The sequence below is a fragment of the Meles meles genome, chromosome 9, assembly GCF_922984935.1.
Source record: "Meles meles chromosome 9, mMelMel3.1 paternal haplotype, whole genome shotgun sequence".
Classification (NCBI taxonomy): Eukaryota; Metazoa; Chordata; class Mammalia; order Carnivora; family Mustelidae; genus Meles; species Meles meles.
In genome coordinates this window covers 29,605,100-29,621,884 of record NC_060074.1, presented here as the reverse complement: position 1 = coordinate 29,621,884, position 16,785 = coordinate 29,605,100, and the positions used below count along the sequence as shown (strand labels likewise).

The 16,785-nt window shown below is 42.8% G+C and overlaps 1 non-coding gene across 1 annotated transcript; it reads left to right on the top strand.

Annotated features, from left to right (window-relative positions):
* Window positions 1-7,520: 7,520 nt before the first annotated feature.
* Window positions 7,521-7,622, top strand: LOC123951247. The gene has a single exon (XR_006820397.1). It is a non-coding gene; the product is annotated as a U6 spliceosomal RNA (small nuclear RNA).
* The last annotated feature ends 9,163 nt before the right edge of the window (window positions 7,623-16,785 follow it).

Sequence of the window (16,785 nt, the reverse complement as noted above, 5' to 3'; positions counted from 1 at the left end):
TGTCATCATCTCATCTGTTCTCACAGGTGAGAACTCAGTAGCTCAGCGGCTGAGGGGCCCCTGGGGGCTTATTAATAAAAACATATGAAGAAGCAGCTGGATGATATATACGAAGACATGGCTCACAGGGCAATATATAAACATTTCAGATACCCCAGTCCAGGGTGGGTGCGTATTCTTTCAGTGAAAACCTGAAGGGTGAGTGGATGTTGGTTGGCTGGGTGAAGGCTGAAGGAGAAAGGAAGAGAGTGGGAGGAGATGGTATTCCAGGCAGAGGAATCAGCAGGGACAAAGAGCTCGAATTGAGTGGGAATGAGGTCCTTCAGATAAGCTTTAAGAAAGCTTGGGGCTATACACAACTGATAAATTATTGAACACTACATCTGAAAACTAATGAGGTACTATATGTTGGCTAATATAACTAAAATTAAAATTTTAAAATTTAAATAGAAACAAATTTATTTAATTTAAATAAAAACAAAAAGAAAGCTTGGGGCATCTTGATCTTAGGTACAAAAAGCAGTCTGGCAGCAAGTGAAGCTGGCGAGCTAGCAGGAGACAAATTAACTCAGATATGGAGGCCACAGCAGGATTGAGAATTTCAACATAAACATGACAAGAGACTAAAGATAGCTTTAAGCAGGGAAGTGACATGATCAGGGTTGTATTTTGGGGAAATCACTCTGGCTTCAGCCTGGAGAACAGATCAGGGGAAGTATGGGATTAGAAAAAGGGAGATGTGCGGAGGTGGCGTAATCCAGGCAAGAGATGATGATGGCCTGAACCAGAGTGGGGGCAATGCTTAGAATTAATGAGAGCTCAGTAGAGAGTTTAGATATGAGATAGATATTTTAAAATAAGTAACTTTCCAGTGTATCACTAAAGGGAATTGCCCCATTTTATCCCAGAGCAATTATAAAGTACTTAAAAAAGATTTTTTTAAAGATTTTATTTATTTATTTGACAGAAAGAGATCACAAGTAGGCAGAGAGGCAGGCAGAGAGAGTGGGAGGGAAGCAGGCTCCCCGCCGAGCAGAGAGCCCAACGCGGGACTCCATCTCAGGACCCTGAGATCATGACCTGAGCCGAAGGCAGCGGCTTAAACCACTGAGCCACCCAGGCGCCCCAGTACTTAAAATTTTTTTAAAGAAAAATTCCAACCTTATCTGCAGGAAACACTTTGACTTACCTCTATGCAGAAGTTCAGCCAAACATTGGTTTAGTGTATGAAGCATCTTTGGCCATTCTTTCAGAGAAATCCTGACAGCTGCTTCCCTCAACCCACCCTCATACCCTGGCGTGGCTCAGGACAGCCATGTTTCTGCCCTCCTGAAGATGATTGGTCTGGGAGTAATCACCTGACATGTACTGGGTATCTAAGTTTGTGTTCCCCTAAAAGCATAGCCTGAGACAAGGATTTGGATGCAGGTGGTTCACGTGGGAGTAATGGTAGCCAAAAAGAGAGAGAGACAAGGAAGGAAGGAAAACCAATAAAGAATGTTATTGAGCTGGTTACCACCATGGTAATAGGAGCTCAGTTCCACTGGCAACCATAGGAGAAACCACACAGACTGCACCTCAGAATTGTCTTTCTTAAGGGCAGACAGTGGAGCGGACTCCTGTTTGCCATGAGCTGGGGATTGCTGCTGGTGGTGATAACTCTCCACGCCCACTTTGCAGAACCTGTGATCATGTGTGTAAGCTGAGCTATGGAGGCTTTGCCTTGAGGCAGAGATGGCAAGGCTGGGCTTTGTGGTGGGAAGCCATTAGGGCTTCTATGAACAGCACAGCTGAGGTCATAGATGGACTGAGCAAATGTGGCACAGGGCACTAGGAACATCTGCTATGTTTGGCAATATTTGGCCAATCGGTTTTTTTCCCAAAAATTTGAATTGAGGTCAAGAGAATCAATGTTCAGAAAACCATGGACCCTGTAACATAACCTATAGTTTGGCCCTCTGCCATACTCCCATACTGTCATACTGACTGGGTGACAGAAAAGAGATGTTATCTGCAATATTCTGTTTTCACAGCGGGACACAGTGAGCTTCCTAAAAAGAGGTTGATCTCGTAGCTCACCTATATGGGCTTAAGTCATACCATTACCTGATTCTTTTGCCTCCTCCCAAAGTCTACACTCCGACAAAACTCTGGCTACCTGCCATTAACCCTCATTTCACTTTGTCTGTTTTGAGACAGTTGTAAGTCATCCCGTTAGAGTCAGGGTATTTCTTAAGGCTTCGTCAGAATCTCTGATCACAACGTGAAGTCAGGCTGATGACCTTGTGGAGGCTTCTGAGACAGGTCTACACATTAGGCCCTCTGCCATGGGGTTTAGCTTTTGACCTTGGCCCTGTAGAAAGAACATGTTGAAGAGCTTGCCATTTGTGAATTCCAAAACTCCATATCTGTGAAATCCAGCCTCAGTTCAGTTAGATTTAAAATTATGAAATAGCTAATATTTGACTACTTTTTTTACACTTAAAAATTTTTCATATGGGGCACCTGGCTGGCTTAGTTGGTAGAGTGTGCAAGTCTTGATTTTGGGGTTGTGAGTTTGAGCCCCACATTGGGTATAGAGATTACTTAAAAAAATAAATTCTTTAAAAAATTTTTTTTGTATGATTTAATCTGATCTAAGCAGCATACATCATGGGCAAGAATTGTTTTTCTCTGACCTTCTATCTAATCATGAGCCTGCCGGGTTTTTGCACCAAGACATGAAGGCAAACAGTTACTGTCTGAGAGTATAGTCTAAGTCCACACACCTTAAAAACAGAGGTGCCAAATGTCTATGTACCTCTGCCCTTCAAACTTTTATTTTCTACTAATCATATATAAGAAGAGGATATAGATAGGAAATAAGTTACACTGCCATAACAGGGACTCAAAACCAGTGGCATAAATAAGAAAGAAGTTTAATTTCTTGTTTGTGTAATAATCCAAGACTAGTATGAAAACACTTGTCAAGGGCCCGGACACCTCCATTTTGTGCCCCCTTCATCCTAACCTGTTGCCTTTGTCCATGTGGTCCCAAAAGAGTCCTGGCTCCAGGCAGCAGAATGAAGGAGCGGAAAAGGAAGGCATGCCAGTGATTTAAGGGTATGACCCTTTATTTGCAAACATCACTTCTGGGCGCTTTGTATGGACTAGCACTTAGTCACAACGATCATACCTAGCTCAATCGTTCTCATTCCCTCGCTAGAAAATGTAGTCCTCAGCTGGATGGTCATGTGCCCAGATCAAATTTCAATTATTATGTCAGTGAAGGAAAACAGATATTAGGGAGGAGACTAGTGTCACAAGGGGGAAATAAAGGATACATTTTATGTTATGTGCACCATCTTGAACTTGTACTAAAGCAGGGTGTGGGTCACTTAACGTCACATAGCAGCCAAGATTGTAGAAGGCCTCTTAGCTCATGTGGTTTGAGGATGAGAATGAGCTCTGCTTGGCTAGTCCCCTGTTGCAGCCCTGCCAGTTGTCTACCTAACAGCCTTTCCCAGCTCCCTCCTTGAGGACAAAACTATGATTTTAATCACCCTTGTGTTCTACATGGATCCCTTTGCAGCCCCTGGGATGAATCTTAAATGCCCTAAGCCAGTGTTTTTCAAACTTGTTAACCACTACCAACATTGAATACCCATTTTATAACTACATTTTATAAGCCAACACACTCCCAGAGGCCAAAACTGACACTTGGCCTTATTAATGTTTGATATACTCCAATATTCTATTGTTTCATTTTTTAAAAAATCTGGTTGCCCATTCATTATGTTGATTTCCATCCCACACCCCCCCCCCATTAATGGTTTGCAATCTTTGGTTCTGGGGGGAGGGGGAAGCCAAGCTGCCTTAAGCCAATTAAGCTGCCTTCATTCCCCTGGTTAAAGCATATTACACAATTTGTAATCTGAAAGAAAAATTTATCCTTGTCTCTTAAAAAACCAAAATGATGATCATTCTCTTTAAAAAATGTAATGCTAAAAATACAGTGCTGGAAGTTTTCTAATAAGCCTCCTTAACCTTCATCTAGTGCTCTTGGAAATATAACTGTTGTTATATTTGGCTAATAATACACTACTGATAAAAGCACACTTTACAGTTTGTAGCATTGGGCTGTGGAAATTGATAAGGTGTTGTTCATACATAACTTCAAAGAAACATAAATATCCCCAAAGGCATTTTTTTTGCTTTGTGGAATGTTAATCAGTTTGTAACCAACCTAGTAATTTTGTTCATTTATTGATATACATTTCTTCCTTGAAAACTCCAACTTTTTTGTATTATTTACCAGGCCCCTCATTCATGATTTAAATAAAACCTTTATATGCACATACTTTTTTTTTTTTTTTAAAGATTTTATTTATTTGACAGAGAGAGAGAGGGAACACAAGCAGGGGGAGTGGCAGAGGGAGACTTCTGAAGTGGGGAGTCAGACACTGGGCTTGATTTCAGGACCCAGGATCATGACTTGAGCTAAAGCCAGATGCTTAACAGACCGAGCTACCCAAGTACCCCACACATACTATCTATCCTTGTGTGTGTGTGTGTGTGTGTGTGTGTGTGTGTGGGAGAGAGAGAGAGAGAGAGAGCACAAGCAGGGGGAGCAGCAGGCAGAGGGAGAAGCAGGCTCCCCACTAAGCAAGGAGCCTAATGCAGAACTTGATCCCAGGACCCTGGGATTGTGACCTGAGCCAAAGGCAGACACTTAACCAACTGAGCCACCCAGGCCTCCCTTTCCTATCTATTCAGATGAGAATTTATTTCTGCTCTAAGCATTAACTGTGACATGCAGCACTTAGGCAGCCATTTTGTGACCATGAGTGGAGCCAAGCAGAGAGGACAAGCCAACATGTTGAAGACAGCAGAGAAGAGAGATGGAAAAGATCCAGGGTCATTGATAAATTCACTACCCTGAGCACCGCATCTGACCTTTTGGTATAGGAGAGTAAGTGTTCTTGTTAGCAAAGCCTTCTGACTCCTACAACCCAAAGCTTCCTTTGTGATGTACCTGTTATGGAAGCTCATATTAATAAAAATGAACATTTGATTCCTTCACTTGGAACTTTCTGCTGGTGTATTGTCTACATAAGGTGTTGGCTGTGGTGATAGCAGTAGAAGGATTTCTGAGCTCCCTAACCAGCCTTATAGACCCTCCACTCACAGCTCTGGCAGGACTCGATATACTGACATTATAATCTGTGCATTAATATTCTGTTTACTTGTTTTTAATTTTAAATAAGTCCTAGGGCTTTATAAGTGCTTTTATTTTAAGGTACAATCATCCGATTTTAAATCATCCTCTTCATGTTAAATTATAATCACTTGGTTTTAAGATTTTTTTTTCTCTCTCTCTCTACATTCATCCGTGGCTTTAGAATTGTAGGCTTTCAGTTTTTGGAAGCTTGTCTGGAGTAGACTAAACAAAGATAAACACTGTCTCTCTCCCTGTTCCCGCTCCACGGATGCTCAGATAACCAAAGGCTTAGAGAACCCTAAGAATAAAATCTTTGGAGCTCTTTCTTGGGACTTTGCCAAAATGTTTTAACCGTCCCAAGACTTACTTCAGACACCACAGAGACCACAAAAGGGAGGGAAGCTTTGGGTCTTCACCTTTCTCAGGCAAGACATCTCCTAACCGATGGGTTACAGCCTAGATTAAGCTTTTTGCGTGGATCAGCAGCCGAGGAGCTTTGGAAGACTTACAAGAGGTGTCGAACAGATCCAAGTCACCACTCCCTAATGCGGAGTTTGAATGTAGCGTCCTTGCTTCCTGAATAAAGGAATAAAGAAGAAATTCAACAACATTTCTACCTTGACGGAGCTGTGTCGGAAGGTATCGGTTAACAATCAAGTCCCACGTAAGTCTCTTTCATTGTAGTCCAACAAAGCCTACACAGACCCGATAAGCAGCTTTGTGCTTCAACTGCAAGAGTAACCAGTAACCAAGCAGGAGCCCCTTCCCTGGCACAGCGGGAATCAGCTTCTCAGTAACTGAGCATGTGGGGGCGGGGCCAAACACAACCTGTCTCGTTTCATGAGGTTTAAAGCGGACAAGGTTAAAGCAAGGATGTCTCCAGTGCAATTCGACTCAAATACTAGCTAATGGTATCTGCTCTGTGGTCTTCCTCCTCCTCAATCAGCTCTCAGAGAACAAGGGCATGAGCAAAGGGAAAGGAAAACCTAACTGTCCTGTCCTGCTCTTGCACACCTGTTAGTTTATTTAATCCCACATGAAAACCTTTTGAAGGAGAGCTTAATGTCTTCCCATTCTGCAGATGAGCCAACTGAGCTTGAGAAGTTAGCTGCTTACGGAAATGGGATCTGGAGCCAGATTGTTGTGATGCCTTGAGTCCCATGTTATCCCCTGATACGACATTGTCCCCCTGAAATCTACTCTTGTGGCCTTCCTAACAACTGAAAAGAGGAGTCTTAAGTGGTGGTTTTCTCAGAGTGTTTGTGGGAAATCCCAAATCTCTCCATGGGTTGTCAGTAAACAAACACCCTGTCATAGCAAGGTATTTAAATATCTAAGTGAGAACCAGGATGGGGGAGCTCTTTGGAATCGGCTTCAGATCCCAGGAGATCTGTAGAGCATCACGACGGCTCTGCCTTCTTTGACGTCAGCCTCCCTGTCCGGTACTGTTGGTTGATGTCCTCAAGTGCCTTAGCTCTCCTGTGAGCTAATTAGACTCCTAGTTCAAATCATAGGACTTTATGGATTGGACAGGGATCTCATATATATTTGGTTCACTCCACAATAATGCCATGGGTGTGCAGAAGGTGAATAACTAACCCATGGTCTCTACCCCCAGCTCTTCAATGTCTAGCAGTAAAGACACACAAACAACTAATTCAAAGGGAAAAGCACCCCAATACAGTGGCTTTCAAACTTCTTCAGTCTTAACTCACACCAGGAAATATATTTTACACCTCATCCCAGTATACAAAAGTATAAAATAAATGCTATTTAAGGTTCCCTAAATTGATTTCATGACCCACTAATTCATGAAAGTTTGAAAACCAGGCTCTCATGGGTGTGCAGAGTCTATAGAACACAGAGAAGTGAGCCAGTAACGCTCAGGAGCGGGGCTGCGGAGGGACAGGGAGAATTCTCCAGATGGACAAGAATCTAAAGGTGTTTCAGCCACAGGAAGGTCACGGGAAGGGCATCACAAATGTTACAGACTACCCTCACAAGTAAGGCATGGAGAAGACTGAGGCTAGGAAGGTGGAAAAGAGACTTTCTGTTAAATGCGGTAGATGGAGCACACATGTGTTATGTGTGTTCCCTTGTCAAACTCCACTAAAATAGTAACAAAGGAGTGAAGACAGCCGATTACATGGATATACATGTAATGTATAGGAAGGAATACATGGAGATACGATTTTAAAAAACCATCTTGACCATCCAACTCTTGGTTTCGGCTCAGGTTGTGATCTCAGGGTGGTTAGATTGAGCCCCACATCAGGCTCTGTGCTCAGTATGGAGTCTGTTGAAGACTCTCCCTCCCCAGGCTCCCTTTGGCAGTACATATACTAAAATTGGAATGATACAGAGATTAGCATGGCTCCTGAGCAAGGATGGCACACAAATTCGTGAAGCATTTCATATTTACTTATTTATTTTCAAATATTTTATTTATTTGACACAGAGAGAGAGAGAGAGAGCAAGAACAGGAACACAAGCAGAGGGAGTGGGAGAGAAAGAAGTAGGCTCCCCGCTTAGCAGGGAGCCTGATGCGGGGCTCGATCCCAGGACCCCAGGACCATGACCCTAGCCCAAGGCAGATGCCTAACGACTGAGCCACCCAGGAATCCCAAAGCGTTTCATGTTAAAGAAAAACAAACAAACAAAAATACTCTCTCCCTCTGCCCCTCTCCACACCTTTCTCTATCTCTAAAAATAAACAGATAAATCTTTAAAAAGAAAAAAATCTCAGGGAGGGCACTCCTGGCTGGCTCAGTCAGCGACTCTTGCTCTCAGGGTGATGAATTCAAGCCACACGTTGGGAGCGGAGCCCACTTTAAAAAAAAAAAAAAAAAAGGGAAAGCAAACATCTTGGAAAATGGAAAGGTTACAAAAGAGGGATGACAGGGAAACAAGCCAGTTTGGGCTGCAGGGCCTTGGAAATGTTTGGGATGGGAAGTGCCAGGTAACTCTGAAGGGAGGATGGAAGGCTGGGGCTGAAAACAGAAGGAGGAGTTGAAGAGCTACATAAGCAGCAGTGGGATTCCCTGCTGTCCTCCTCTGACCTGGGCAGCCAGAGCAGGAGCATCATTGGTGCTGACCCCAACAGAAGGCAGGAGGTACACTCACCTGAGAATAGACCAGAGGGACTCTGGGATATGGGTCAGCGGGGAGTCTGCCTCTCCCCCACTCCCATAAGTAAATAAAAAAGAAAGAAAAATATAATCACAGGATAAAAAATTCAGGAGGATGGTTGCAATGGAAAGTCGAGAAGATATTTTAGAAAGTAGAACAAAAAAGAAAAAATAAATGGACAAACAGGAAAGAAAGATGATAAAATCTCAGTCTTGAAGGAGCCAGAGTTGGTCAGGGGGGAAGGAGGGAACCATATTCCTGACTGAGACACACAAATGCCAAGGAGTGACTAATGAGAATGAGGGATTACAAATCCTTGTGCTGTGGTTGAAATATCAAATTAGAGGGGGAAATAGGCGGAGACATGAGGCTGAATAGCCAGGTAGCTTTTGTGTTATTTTGAAACGTGTGCTTATAAACATTTATAGAACTCGGTAAAAGTAGCCTTCAGACTCACACCTTAGTATTTTTTCCATACAGCCAAGGGCAGTATGATTTAGACCAAAAGTTCTCAAGTGGGCGTGGCGAGGGGGGGGCGCGGAGCGCAGTTTTGCCACCAGGGACCGTCTGTGAGGGTGGAGGGGAATTGGGGGAGGGGACTACCGGCGTTTAAGGGAGAGGTTAAGGACGGTTTTATCCATTCTTGATAAACAGGACAGTCCCTATCACCACTGACCAAGAATTATCTGGCTCGTAAGGTCAATAGTAGTCAATAGTTGAGAAACCCTGATTTAGATGAAATTTAAAATTGGAACTATTCTGAGTGAGTTCAAATCCCAGCCCCTTCAGTATTTATTTTACATAAAGCAATCATTTATTTTTACAGAAAAATGCTCAACATTTTAGAAAGTAGTTTCTGAACACCTTTGAAAGACATACACATAGGGTGCTTGGGTGGCTCAGTCGGTTAAGCGTCTGCCTTTGGCTTGGGTCTTGACCCCATGGTCCTGGGATTGAGGCCAATGTCAGGCCCCATGTTGGACGCCTGCTCAGTGGGGAGTTTGCTTCTCTCTCTGTTCTTCTCCGACCTCCACTTGTGCTCTCTCTCAAATAATTAAATAAATAAATAAATAAATAAATGATTTTTAAAAAGAAAGACACATATACACATAACTAAATGTAAAAAGTAAGTTTAAAAAGCATGGATATTAAATATACATTATTATTTTAATATAATTTACTAGAATACAAAATTAATACATTTCAGAGTAAACACTAAACAGCAGTCCAAATTGAAATGTAATAATAAATCATGGAAAATAAAATGTTTTGCTCCTTTTAAAAATAGTGATTCCTTAAAGAAAATATATCAAGGTGTCACTGGTAAATTTTAAGTGTATTTTGCACGCAAACTTTCGGAGCTGCTGAAAACGCACTTTCTGGTATGACACCACTCAAGAGAATGTGAGGAGATGAAGTTATAAATCTAACTTCAAATACAGTTCTCTGATTCTTCCTTATTCAAATAATTTCATCTCTTGTTTGATAACTTTTTAAAAGTGCAGGTGACACACAGTGTTACATTAGTCGCAGGTGTACAACGTAGCGATTTTACAAGTGTATACATTTGACTGTGCTCACCACAAGTGTAAGGAGGAGATATTTTTGAGCCAATATTTTTGTTTCTTGAGATAGATGTGACGTTTTTCTTTTGATTTCTGGCAAGCCCTAGTTTTTGTTTCAAAAGCGAAGTTTTTTATTTATAGCCATCTTCTTTAATTTCATTGAATACAGAATGAGATTCTGATGCAAAGACTCAATATTAATTTTAATATTGTCTTGTTCCTAATTCTACTCGTTTTGTTTTGTTTTTATTTGACAGAGAGGGAGAGAGAGAGCACAAGTAGGTAGAGCAGCAGGCAGGGGGAGAGAGAGAAGCAGGCTTCCCGCTGAGCAGGACCTGAGCGGAAGGCAGACACCCAAGGACTGAGCCACCCAGGCGCGCTAAGGTCTTTATTTATTTATTTATTTGTAATGTGTAGGTAATGTGTAGGTGAGCTTGGCATGGCGATTTTAAAATACATTCACAAATTCTTCGTTACTTCTCCGTTCACAAGTGGGAGCTGGACTCCGTGACTTGCTTCTAACAAATTCAAGACAACGGAGGTGAGAGCGTGTGACTTTTGACACTAGGTTATACAAAAAATTATGATGGCTTCCTTCTTGCTCTCTCTTGGATCACTTGCTCTAGGAAAGGTCGGTGTCTCGTGACCATACTCAACAGAAGAGGTTAGTGTGATAAGGAATTGAGGCCTCTTGCCAACAAGAAGTGAGTAATTGTGGTTTCTAGGCAACAGCTGCCTAAGGGCTACAGATACCCTAGCCCCAGTCAAGCTTTCAGATGACTGCAGCCGGCGCACATCTTCAGGGCACCCTTGTGGGAGACTTTGAACCAGAACCACCCAGATACTCCCAGATCCTGATCCTCAGAAATAGTGTGAGATAATGTTTTATGCCACTAAGTTTTTGGAGCACTTTGTTATGTGGAAATAGACAATCAATACACTTGGGGTTGACACTTTTTATTGATCTATGACATACAAACATAAATGTATACAGGTGACTGAATTTTCACAAATTCAACACTCCCATATAACCAGCACCCTGATCAGGAAATAAGATATTACCACTCTCAAGAAGATCCCCTCCAGGGACGCCTGGGTGGCTCAGTCAGTTAAGCCTCTGCCTTTGGCTCAGGTCATGATCCCAGGGTCCTAGGATCGAGCCCTGCATCGGTTTCCTCGCTCAGCGGGGAGTCTGCTTCTCCTTCTCCCTCTGCCAGCCACTCTGCCTGCTTATGCTCTCTCTCTCTCTCTGACAAATAAATAAATAAAACCTTAAAAAAAAGAGAAGAAGCAGCCCCTTCCAATTGCTGCTCCCCCACCCCCAAGAGTAGCCACTATCTTGACTTCTAACAATATAAATGTACTTTATAAAAATGGAATCATATATGTATGACTTTATTTGAAAGAGAGAGAGAGTGCACAAGTGGGAGGAGCACAGGGAGAGGGGAGAGAATCTCAAGCAGACTCCTCAATAAGTCTGACCCCAACACAGGGCTCAATTCCACAACCCTGAGATCAGGACCTAAGTCAAAACCAAGGGTCAGACACTCAACCAACTGTGCCACTCAGGTGCCCCATATATCATATACTTTTGTGTCTAGTTTCTTTTACTCAATATTTTATTTATGAGATCAACACATATTTTCATGCTTAATTATAGTTCGTTCATTCTATCGTTGTCTAAATATACAGCATTTATCCACTGGGTAGCAAACTTCTGTGTGTTATAGTTATATGTATTCCTTCCTGACATTGTGCCGTTTGCTTTCTCATTCTCTCTCTCTCTCCACACATACACACACGACACCATACGTTCACATACTCATTTATTCACATTTCTAAATCATTCGATATGATTTGCAGAGACCATAACCCTTCTCCTCTAAAATCTTTAGACTATCTAACCTAAATATAAGGATATTCTCTTATATAAACAAAGTGAATGTCAAGAAGTTTGATCTTGATGAAATATTTTATCTAATATACAATCCATCTTCAAATTCTACCAGTTGCCCCAAGAGTGTCCTTTATAGTAACATTTTTATAGTAACTTTATAGTAACTTTTTTTCTCCCACCTAGCCTAGGTGTAACTTTATAGTAACTTTTTTCTCCCACCTCGGATTCCATCCAAGATCATCTCTTGCATTTATTGTCATTTCTCTTTTGTCTCCTTTTTAATCTTGAACAGTTTCTTGGTTTTTCATTATCTTGTATGAAATGGACAATTTTTTTTTAAAGATTTTATTTATTTATTTGACAGAGAGAGATCACAAGTAGACAGAGAGGCAGGCAGAGAGAGAGAGAGGGAAGCAGGCTCGCTGCTGAGCAGAGAGCCCGATACGGGACTCGATCCCAGGACCTTGAGATCATGACCTGAGCCGAAGGCAGCGGCTTAATCCACTGAGCCACCCAGGCGCCCCGAAATGGACAATTTTGAAGGGGATCAACTCATTTTTCACACTTAAAAAAATACTCTGAGATTCTTTTTAAATTTATCCCATTTCTGTGGAGCCACGTTTTTTTTTTCAAACAAGCACTAATACATATAATTGGATTTTTGTTCAAAATAGTTGAGTCACAACAGTTTGGTCAAAATTGTTTATGAAATAATATGATACCTTGATAAAAATCACAGAAGATCAAGCCGGTTGGGCAATTTTAGTTTAAACTCAGAAAAGACTTTAGCTCCAAAACAACAAATATGAACCTCTAAATTTAGGTCATTTTCATTGCCTTTGGCCTAGTCCAGGAACAAAGAGCTCACAAGTCTACTTTAACTTAGCTACCATCTACGCTAGAACAATAACAGACAAAGCCAAGGTATCTACTGGCAATAGGTATGTACCAATCACCACAATCAATCTACATTGGCTGCTTCCAAAGTTCAAACACTGGTTTAGTTTAGGTCAACATACATTTATTAAGCATCTGCTATGTGCCACGCACTGTGCTAGGCTCTGGGAATATTCAGATGACTAAAACATAGCCCCTGCCTTCAATAATAAGCATTATAGGGGCGCCTAGATGGCTCAGTGGATTAAGCCTCTGCCTTCAGTTTGGGTCATGATCTCAGAGTCCTGAGATCGAGCCCCACATCAGGCTCTCTGCTCAGCAGGAAGCTTGCTTCCCCCCTCTCTGCCTCCCTCTCTGCCTGCTTGTGATCTCTGTCTGTCAAATAAATAAATAAATAAAATCTTTTTAAAAAATGAGAATAAGCATTACAGTGGAAGTTATACATATACACATATACCTATATATCCGCTATACCACACTTGGATCGAGAAAATGAAGATTGTGATGATGTGTGATGCATGGAAAAATAGAAGTACACTGAGGGAACACTAGGAGAGCCGGTCTGATATGGGGGGGCAGGTGACCTGAGACATCAGGGGAGTCTTCATAGATGGAGTGTGGCCTAAAGTCCATGTTAAAAGACAAGTGAAGTGTTTGAAACAGAGGGATAAGGTGTGTGTTTGTGTGCAGAGCAGGGGTGGGGGAGGATAGCACAACCCAGCAGAGGGAAGGACGAGCTGTTTGGGGTTTGATGCTGTAGTGTAAAAAGCAAGACAGGGCATACCCAGTGTTGGCTTCACTGAAATAAATTCCCTCCTCCTTTTTTTTTTTTTTTTAAGATTTTATTTATTTGCCAGAAAGAGAGAACATAAGCAGGAGAAGCAGCAGGCAGAGGGAGAACAGGCTTCCTGCTGAGGAAGGGGCCGGATGGGAGACTGGATCCCAGAACGCTGGGATCATGACATGACCCAAAGGCAGATGCTTAACTGACTGAGCCATCCAGGTGCCCCAAAATAAATTCCCTTCTTGTTTTATAACCACCAAAACAAAACAAAAAAGGTCACGAAGGGGAAGGGGCATATCTCAGAGGTTTTTTTTTTTTTTTAAGATTTTTAATTTGTTTATTTGACAGGCAGAGATCACAAGTAGGCAGAGAGGAAGGCAGAGAGAGAGGAGGAAGCAGGCTCCCTGCTGAGCAGAGAGCCCGATGCGGGGCTCGATCCCAGGACCCGAAATCATGACCTGAGCCGAAGGCAGAGGCTTTAACCCACTGAGCCACCCAGGCACCCCTCAGAGGTTTTTTTTAACCATATCAGGAAGCTTGAATGAAAGTTTGTAGAAGGAGAGCCTTTGATCAATGTTAAATAGCAGAAAGGTCATCAAATTTGTATTCTAAAATCATCTAGCCACATTTGAGGATATGAATTTCTGTAGGGGACAGGAGTGTGAACAGGGGGGCACCTGGGTGGTCAGTCATTAAGCGTCTGCCTTCGGCTCAAGTCATGATCCCAGGGTCCTGGGATCAAGCCCCACATGTGGCTCCCTGCTCAGCGGGAAGCCTGCTTCTCCCTCTCCTACTCCCCCTGCTTGTATTCCCTCTCTCACTGTCTCTTTCTCTGTGTCAAATAAATAAACACGATCTTAAAAAAAAAAAAGAGTATGGAAAGGGAAACTGTCCTACTGTGTCAGGTAAGCGATGAGGAGGGTGTGACTCAGGGCTGTGGTACAAGTGACAGAATCAAGAAATAATTAGGACATCCAATTAGCTGCAACTGGTGATTGCATGTGGAATTAGGGAGAGAAGTAGCCCTTTGTGGTTGGTGGTGCCAGCAAGCAAGACAGAAAATAAAGAAGCCTATCTGTTTCAGGGAGTGGGATGGCAGCGTGGAAAGAGTTTTCTGTATTTGGGGAAGAAAGCACCCATGGGATGTTCAAGTGAGGTGCCTCGTTGGGAGTTCCAGGCATGGAGTTGAGCTAAGATGTAGAGGTCATTAGCACGGGAGTGGAAGCTGAATGGGTGGACACGAGAAATTGCCCAGGCAGTGAGAAGCAAAATGAACCAGTGACACACTCAGTGACCACCAGCATTTAAGGGAGCAGGCAGAGAAAGTCCAAGGAAAGTTAAGCCAGCCATTGAAAGCAAAGCCATATGGTGATATAGTGTCCTTCCGTGATGAAAGTAACAGTTAATCCTTGATCACATGTACATGTACTCTGTTCTGCAATAATTCTTGACCAGAAAAACAAAATCTGCCCAGCACTACTATTAATCAAATTCTTCCTGAAGACTTCATTTCTGCCCTCTCAAGTCCTATAGATCACCCTTCAGAGTCGGAAGGCAGCTAACGTGACTCAGCTCAGCTCCCCCTTCTTGGAACCTTCTCTGTTCCCTCCACAGTTCCCCATTGGACCATGCTGAACCTTCATCTCTGGTGATCCTTTTCTGAGAGCACTATAATTTGTCAGCTTGTCCATGAGCCAAGCAAGCCATCCCTGGCAATATTCTAACCTGTGCACGGCACACCACATACAAGTATTACCTCCCTTGCTTCGGAAATGGTATCTCCAGTAATGCAGCCTAAAATTTAGTTTATGGCCAGCCACCTTACACTATTAGCTGTTGGAATGTCTAGGTAACTAGAGCACACGGCCCTTCCCTCCAGTGCGAATGTAACCGACTCTTCCTGCCCCAGCCTGTACTCTATGGGTGATTTTTGTTTAGCCTAAATTGTAGGTTTCACATTTCTGCTCATTTTTCTTTCACTCATAGGAAAAGTTTTCTTGTCCCTTTCATCATGGGGCAGAAAATATCCAGGACACCTGTTAATGAAAAAAAAAAACCTGTAGATAAACATGTAAGAACCATCAGACCAAGGTGAATGTCCAGATTTGACAATTTGACCCTCATGGAACTCTTAATCTATGATGAGGTTTTGATCCAACTGAGACTTCTGGCTTCATCTTCAGACTGTTAGTTTAAGAAGGAGATGGGTTAAAGGTGAGACGTATGGCAGCCAGTTGGTTCTATTTTTCTTCCATCTCCTATTTGTGGATTAGAACTGTTTTCCTATTCCCTTCTGAAACCTCCAGATGATTTAAAGTTCATGTTCCTTAGAGGCAGAGGACAGGGCCCAAGTCAACTCTAACAGATGGTCTCCCAGGCAAAGGTGAAATAAAAGAGAAGGCATATGTCCCTACACACTTAGGAGAGACACAGCATATGAGTCAACCCCCAAAGTCAGGCAGCATTGCAAGACAGTCCCTCCAGCAGAAGGCAGAAGAGGCCCTCCGCTCAGGTCAGGGTTTTCTCTAATATTGTTCTTCCCCGCAAAGAGCAAGGACTGCTAAGTTCACTCAATGAAGCTGAGATGGTAGATTGGTTCTCTATGGCTCCCAAGTCCTTGGACATCTTCCCATTTGTGCCCTTTCAATGGACAGGGGCTTCCTGTTCTAGCACGACTGCTGGAACCAAACTGCTTAACGTCTGGATCCTAACTTACTAGGGCTGTGGCCTTCAGGGAAGTTAACTCATCTGTAAAATGGAGTCACTAATAGTACATATCTCAAGATTATGAGGAAAAACATGACTTACTAAATATAAATCACTGGGCCGCCTGGGTGGCTCAGTCAGTTAAGTGTCCAACTCTTGGTTTCAGCTCAGGTCATGGTTGGAAGGTCCTGAGATGCAGCCCAGTCAGACTCTGCACTCAGAACAGTGGGCCTGAGATTCTTTCCTCTGCCCCGTCCCTGCAGCCCCCACCCCCAAGCTCCGCCATCCCAGTGCACTCTTAAATTTAAAACACACACACACACACACACACACACACACACACACACACACATCAATCAGAGGAGTGCTGAGCACATATTATGCCTTCAGTTAGTTTAAGATACTATTCCTTCAGTGTACCTCGGCCTCAAATCAGCTTTGATATGGGCATTAGGTCCTACATGTTTGGGTCCCCAAGATAGACAAATCATGCTGAGGAAGTGAATCGTTAACACGTGGATGGATAAGGACTGCTGAGGATGTTGTAGGCAGGCTTGTAAACAATTGTTACGACCCTCAATTTCTACTGACTGGGAAGACGAGGCAG